Source organism: Lactuca virosa, chromosome 3 (assembly GCF_052849685.1).
Source record: "Lactuca virosa cultivar CGN04683 chromosome 3, Lactuca_virosa_CGN04683_v6, whole genome shotgun sequence".
Taxonomy (NCBI): Eukaryota; Viridiplantae; Streptophyta; class Magnoliopsida; order Asterales; family Asteraceae; genus Lactuca; species Lactuca virosa.
In genome coordinates this window covers 59,986,887-59,994,587 of record NC_136428.1, presented here as the reverse complement: position 1 = coordinate 59,994,587, position 7,701 = coordinate 59,986,887, and the positions used below count along the sequence as shown (strand labels likewise).

The 7,701-nt window shown below is 33.1% G+C and overlaps 1 long non-coding RNA gene across 1 annotated transcript; it reads right to left on the bottom strand.

The window, feature by feature from the left end:
- Positions 1–3,686: 3,686 nt before the first annotated feature.
- LOC145162344 (uncharacterized) lies at positions 3,687–7,051 on the bottom strand. Its single transcript, XR_013739048.1, has 3 exons — positions 6,822–7,051; positions 5,901–5,991; positions 3,687–3,967 (listed from the first exon to the last, which is right to left on the bottom strand). It is a non-coding gene; the product is annotated as an uncharacterized LOC145162344 (long non-coding RNA).
- Positions 7,052–7,701: the final 650 nt, after the last annotated feature.

Below are 7,701 nucleotides of genomic sequence, written 5' to 3'. Positions count from 1 at the left end.
ATTTGGAAAACCCTAATGTCATGAAACCCTAATTTTGGGGATTAATCGAGACCCGCACTGGAATTAATTAATAAACTTAAAATATTAATTAATAATCATTGGCAAATTAACCTAAGACAATATTGGATTTAATGGATTAAGTCCTTAATGGGTTAAGTAGGAACACTTAACCCATTTCACTTGGGCCTATTGGGCCTTGGTGATTAGGCTATTGATATGCTATCCAAGAACAACTAAATGGACTAAAATATTTGGATGGGCTTTAGTGTAAGGCCCGTGTGAGAGACTTGGGCATAATTTGGAAAATTAGGCCATAGATGGGCCATAATCGGGCCTTTATGATTATGTGATATTGGTTCATGGGAATACCAAGAGTTTGGACTAGAATAATTGGATGGGCCTTAAGGAAAGACCATGTAGAGGTCCGGGCCCAATTTGGAAAATTGGGCCATATGTTGGGCTTTGGCCCATTACCTGACTTTTGGGCCTTTAGGGTGTGAGTTGGACCTTGGGCTTGGAACCCAATTATAACATCCGGATTTTTAGGTATATCATTGTAAGAGTAAATTATGAGATTAATGGAGCGACTCGACGAGTTGTGAGTCCAACTCGTCGAGTAGAGTCGAGTTATCCGCGTGGGTTTAATGAGCTGACTCGACGAGTCAGTGTGCCGACTCGCCGAGTTGGTGTTGTGCGAGGAAACCCTAAATTCCCGGGGTTGGGGCCTATTTAAGGGGACTTATAACATCAAATGCGCCTCACCAGCTGCCCAACTCTCCTGTGTGAAACCCTTAGCGGCCATTGAAGATAAAAGAGAGTGCTTGAACTAATATCAAGTGTTTTTGGTGAATCTTTGGAAGGAAATGAGTGAGCAACAAGCAAGGAACGAAAAGAGGTTGTGGGATCTAGCATTTCTTCACGTGGAGCTTCTGTAGAAGGTATAAAGCCTACACCTTTCTCATCTTATTAGTTGGATCTCATGATTATGGAAGTTAGGGCTTTTTCTACCTTTTGTTGGGACAATAAGTGCATGGAGTCTATTAGGAGGCCTAGATTTCAGATCTGGACTTTGTGAGGTCCAGAGAGTACAAAGATTATAGCTTTATTCAACCATATAAGAGTTATTATGGTTAAGCATCTTTGTTAGAGTTATATTGGCATTTAGAGCATCATATGCCATGCATGAACATAAAGCTTGTGGCTTTTGTGATAATAGAGCCCTGAGAACGTAGATCTAGAGTTTGGGAAGGTTTTCTGCCTTGAAATCATCTGAATGAGAAATGAGTCTGAATGGACTCGCCGAGTCGTTGAGCCGAGTCGATGAGTCGGTTAGGGTTTGTCCCGATGAGCTTGATCATGCGATAACTCGGCGAGTTGGGGGTCAACTTGACGAGCTAAGCTAGACCTTCACGAGACTTCCGAGGAAACGAGTGGACTCGACGAGTCACATAGGTGCACTCGGCGAGTCGGGTCAAACATGGACTGTTGACTCGAGTTGATTTCTATTGACTTTAGGGTTTGGTCAAACATGATTAATGGAGACCATGGAGGGGTAAAATGGTCTTTTACCCACTTCAAGAGTTAAAAAGAGGAAGAATAACATTTGGTTTACTTAGAGTCGAGAATCGAATATTTATTGAGATAACTACCCTATGTGTTAGGCGGTGGCTAGTTCGAGATTTGAGTGCGAGGATGATTGCTTGCTGTCGGGGTGAGTCTTCTCACTATACTTACCATGAGTGGTATCCTTGTGTGACTGAGATGTCTTATGTGTTTATGTTGAGTACTAAGATATCATGCATTATGTCTATGTGATTTATGTTGTGTATTATTCTGTGCTTACTGAGTTAGGACTGGAGGGTCCACCCGAGTTATGGGACCGAAGGGTCCCACTGAGACACATTGACCGGAGGGTCTTAATGTGTTATAGCCTCGAGTGGCTAATGAGCTGTGTGTGGTATTTTGGGGAACTCATTAAGCTTCGTGCTTACCGTGTTATGTGTTATGTGTTTCAAGTTTTCTCAGGATCGCGGGAAGGCACCGGCTTGATTGTACACACCAGTGAAAGAGTTATGTTTTTGAGGATCCTGGATTTTTAATCAACAATTATGGAGTTGCGAGTTGTAAATTAAATAAATGAGATTTTTGTGAAATGTGTTATGAGAATTATGTGATTTTAAATGAAAAATTTGTCTGAAAATTTTCGGTGTTACAAGTTGGTATTAGAGCTTTGGTTTGAGGGATTCGGATACACCTTCGAGTATGTCTGGACTCAAATTGGGGATTTGAGAAAAAATTTCAAAAGAAATGATTTTTTCTAAACGAGCAAGAGTTTCTAAGAGAAAACGAGAAGAGCGGTGTGTACAATCAACCCGAGCCCGAACGGTGATTTCCCAAAATACCCTTACTTATTTGTGTTATTAGTTATTATTGAGATATTAGTGATGCATGCTAGGAGACAGGCTAGTTATTATTGAGCTATCAGTGACCCTCACCACGACGTGGTAAAGAGAAGAATGGCGATGGAATTATGCGTTGCCGGATACGCGAATTTTGCACCAACCACGACGTGGTGGGCATCACCGCGCCGTGGTGCACCGATTTTCGAAAACTATTTATAGATCAATTTTTCTCTCAACCCTGTTGGATGCCAGAAGCAATTATCGACTTTTGGAGACCATAGACGTTCCTTGGAAGCTTTGGAGTGCAGATTTCGATTATTAGCTTGATTTTTGAGAGCTCTAAGGCAACATTACTCCTTTTTCCTCGTTTTGCTTTGTTTTGATCATGACTATCAAAGTGAATATTGTTTTTACATGTTTGTTTGTTGAAGTTATGGGCTTAACACCCAAACTTTCGTTTAGACTAGATTGGTTGCGTTATTATGAGTTGATTTATGGATTGGATTATGCTAAGTTAATTATTTGTTATGTTAGCTTATTAAAGAACCTCTCTATGTTTATGTTAACTATTTTTCTGTTTATTGCTGAGTTTAATTAAGTTTGCATGACCTATCATTCTTAATTGATTTGAATCTTATGATCTTGTGATTTACAAAATTGTAGGACTAGTGTTTTGACCAAAAAACTAGGGTTAAATAGAAAAGTGGGTAAGTGAATGTAAGAGGTAATATATGATCAATCATATATTGTATTGATTTAATTAACCTGATAGATCAATCCATTAGAAGTCTCACATAACTCGAGCCGAACATTAGTTAATTTATTAATTTATCCGTTTGATCACCGAATGAATGACCTTATTTGATAAATGATTAAGTTAGTGAACATTGATCTAGAGAAGAATCCCGATGAAATTAATATTTTCAGTCCACGATGTCACCAATACTGTCAGCCTTCCACAATGGAATATCACCATCACTTTCTTTTTTTGAAGAGAAATTGAGTGGGGAGGGAAGAATGGAAGAAGGGAAGGAGAAGTAGAAGGATACAAAGGTGGGGGTCCAATTATATAGTCTAGTGTACAACTAAATGAAAAGACAAAAATACTCCTGCAACTAAATGAAAAAACAAAAATACTCCTACACCAACGGTACAAAAGTGATGGGGTTAGGGTCAGGGACCAATCGTGTAATGAATTGAAACCATAAGGATCAGTGGCGCTGTGACGTGACTTTTTTCTAAGAAGTCTTTAAAATGTGATATTTTGTAAACCACAAGGACTAATTATGAAATTTTGTCAATATAAAACGAAAGTGGATTAGTTTTGTTTTTTATCGTTCCTTAGAATATCAAGTAAATAACCCCAAAACAGACGTCTTAAAAGGAAAAGTTATACATTTCTACATCTACATCTACATCTACATCTACATGCTTAATAAAAACCTCCCTTAAACGCCACGTGTCACCATTTTACTCCACCTTCTTGCCACGTGTCACTACCACACCTATGTTCTGCCTGCTTTTCCCGCCTATTGCTTGTAGTCAAACATCGACATCTTTATCTCCTATTAATCAACAAATCAATTTTAATACTCCAACATTCTATCATTGAAAGCATTATATTTACGTTTCAATGTTGTACATATAATAAGAATAAAGATATGATATCAGCTACTGATAATTCAATCGCATTATCTTTTACCAAAAATAACTCCAACATAATAGGAATGCAATCAATCCCCTAAATTAGTTTTCTTTATTGACATTTTCAGAGCTATCGATACTTCTTATGCATCTCTGCAAACTACCATTTGCATTCATACATTTGAATCCATCAGGTTAGTATAAAACAAAAAATTGTTCACTGATGTTAGTTTATGTGATGTACAATCTTTTTTTCTTATTCTCCTTGTGTTTCTAATACCTTCCTTTGATTATTTATGTGGTAAACAAAAAGTATAATGTCAGTTTATGATCATTTACACTTCTGTTTCTGTCCCTTTTCTAAACAACCTAATATTTGTTAACAACCTACTAACACTTTTGGGAAACCTAATCTTTGAGTTCCACTTCCAAGTCTATTAGCATCTATATATATATATATATATATATATATATATATATATATATATATATATATATATATATATATATATATATATATATAGATCAGTCCCTGTACTGATTCTCAGAATTTTTAAACCTTTTTTTTATTATGGGTGTCTTCTACAACCCAATTCTTACCTGCAAAACTTCCATCAATGAAAATAACAAAATGATGTAAATTAAAATAAATATTTTTTTTACATAATAAGTGAAAAAATGGGGAAAATGAATATGTGAAGATATATTTTTCCTGTTTTGTCTTCGGAAGTGATAATGCAGCAAGAATAGAGAAAACTATCATCGATTTCATGTATATTCCTTCGTTTCTTAGATATTTTCACTTGTATGTAAAGAAATAGTATGGACATCAGAATGTCAGAAACCCAGGTCCTACCTAAGCATTCAATGATAGTGGAATGAAGAAGAGCAAAAAAAAAAAAATACAATATTTATGCTACAGGAAAAAATTTATGCTATTTTTCGGCTACTTTTTGCACTTAATAACCATTACAACAATGAACTTGGCATGTAGTAGCATTCTACAACTAATACCATTTATGTCCCTTAGCTTACTGTTGTATGTTTTTTTCTGTTCGTCGGTTAGTGTGTGTCAATTTACATTGATTTTGTTAAATTTTATATATGTTACTATGTGTCTATATATATATATATATATATATATATATATATATATATATATATATATATATATATATATATACTCAACAATTGTTAACAATTTACTTAGCATGTATTATAGCAACCTACTTTTAATTCTTTAATTTTTCTTCATGTGACTTTTATTCATCCCAACTTGAAGGGATCATTTAGGTATTAATTATTATTTTACTCTAATAGTGGATGGTTTGGTACAATTAAAAGAACAAATGGCAAATAGGGCAATTTGGTCCTTTCATGGTTGTTACCAAAACTCCACCATTCAATACAACTAAAATGTTATTTGTTTTTTTATTATTTCCATTTGTTTACTCAAAGGGCCAAAAATGTAATGTGGTTTTGTTATTATGATTACATTTAATACAAATTTAGCATTTTTAAATTAAAAAAAGACCATATTACCCCTACTACCTTTTCATGTTTTGGTATTTCTACTTATTTCTTAGGGACGTCATATATAAATTTGTAGTACTTTTTATTATTTCATTTTCAGTTTTTCCTATTAGAGCCATATTCTTTATAAAATTATTTCCTATTATAGCCCTATACTTTATAAAATGATTTTTTAACTAAAACAATGCCTTAAATGAAAAAAATAGTAAAACAAATCTTTGTAATATAGAAGTACGGAACTATGATGCTATAATACGCAAATAGTTGTAAGTAAGTTGTAGGCTACAACTATATTACTACAACTCGAAAAAAGAGACTTACATGTATTACTACAACTGGGCAATTGACTTTTTGTACTTTATCAACATGAATGATCATTTACACTCTCATGTATTAACACACCAACCAATTCCTACAAACATTTGATAAAAACGAATATTTAAATGGGAAAGTAAACACAAACATATATATTTCATTTTAATGAAATTCGTATGAAAATAATTAATATGGAGAAGATGTTTTAGATTAGAAGTATAATCATATGATCCAACAGAACAACATCACGTTTATCATAAACAAAAGAGAACAGGATGACCAAATTTAAATCTGAATTATTAGGGGAAAAATAGTTGAAGGGCAGTTTGGGAATTAACTTTAAAAAGTTAAACCAAAATGTCACTTTCACCAGATATAATAATCCTACTTTTCATTCCAACATTGCATTAAAACATAATTTTTTTTTTTTTTTTAGTGAATTGTCTCTGAATATATCTTACCAGAGACCATGAAATTCAACGATGATACTTTTAATTAAAAAAAAAAAAGACCATATTAGCTTCCAAAACCCCAACTCAAAATACAAAACATGTGCGTCCACTTGTGCTGGATTCAGCTATGTGTGCAACTCTCAATGGGCTCATCGACAACACAGACTGTATGACTTCCTTTTGCTTTTTCTTACAAGGGAATAATTGGATTTAACTTTTCTTACTATTTTTTATCCTTATTCTCTTTTGTATTTCATTTTGATCTCCAATTTTGTTATTTACGTTTATAGTTTAAGTTGAATTTAAACAAAATTTCTTTGTAAAATGAGATTGTATACACAAAATATGGAAGTAAATCATTAAAATAAATTTCTTTTTAATTTTGAATAAAAACGATCAAGAATAATCTCCTAATTTATAGCATTTTCGATTTTCAAAATTGAAGAGTTATATTTGCTGAAAATTTTCAGAGTACCTGATCATTTCAAATACACCCGGTCTTCATCCTAAGAACGTCTTTTGGCTATCATCTTCAAAGAGATTATTCCTGCATATTCAACACATATTCAACAGGTAAGTGATTATATGTAAATATTTATATTTTCTTACAATAATGAAGAAATGTGAACAATAGATTGAGGGATATCTTGAATCTTAGCGTCGTATTTGGATTAACACTTCCAATTTCACAGCCTTGGTCCTGATTTGCAGTCGACACCAGCTAAAGGTGTTTAATCTAATTTGTTTGGAATAAAATCGCGTGATTTATCTGCTTCTGACTTTAATTGATGGAGGCGAAGATTGAGTTTTCCATGAAAAGTATAGAACAAACGATGGTATGCTGTGTGCCGAAGAAGTGAATTTGCCTTAAGGTTACTGGTATGCAGTCTCTGCAAGAAATTGGGTAGTTTTTGTGCTACTGTATGTGTCTCGGAAGGGTTATTAGTATACGGTTAGTGATATAGTACGTCTTTCACAATAATTTAAAATGTCATTTAAATTTTAAAATACCATTTTATAATAATTTTATATATTATGGTCAACAATTCTATAAGTCAATCTAATTTATACTATATCATTATACATGTGAACATTTTAATTAATTTTTTTAAACGTCCTAAATATCATCAAAACATATTAAATATTATTTATTAAAGACGAATAACATAAATATGTAAATTGTTAATTGTTTCAAGATAATTATTAATCACTATGACTTAGAACTATCCTTTATTTACTATTTTATTATTATTCAATTTCTCAATTATTCGAGTTCTAGGAGATACCAATTGTCTCTAACCCTTACTCTAAAATTATTAATTTTATTTTTAACTTTACTTTATTATTTTTTATTA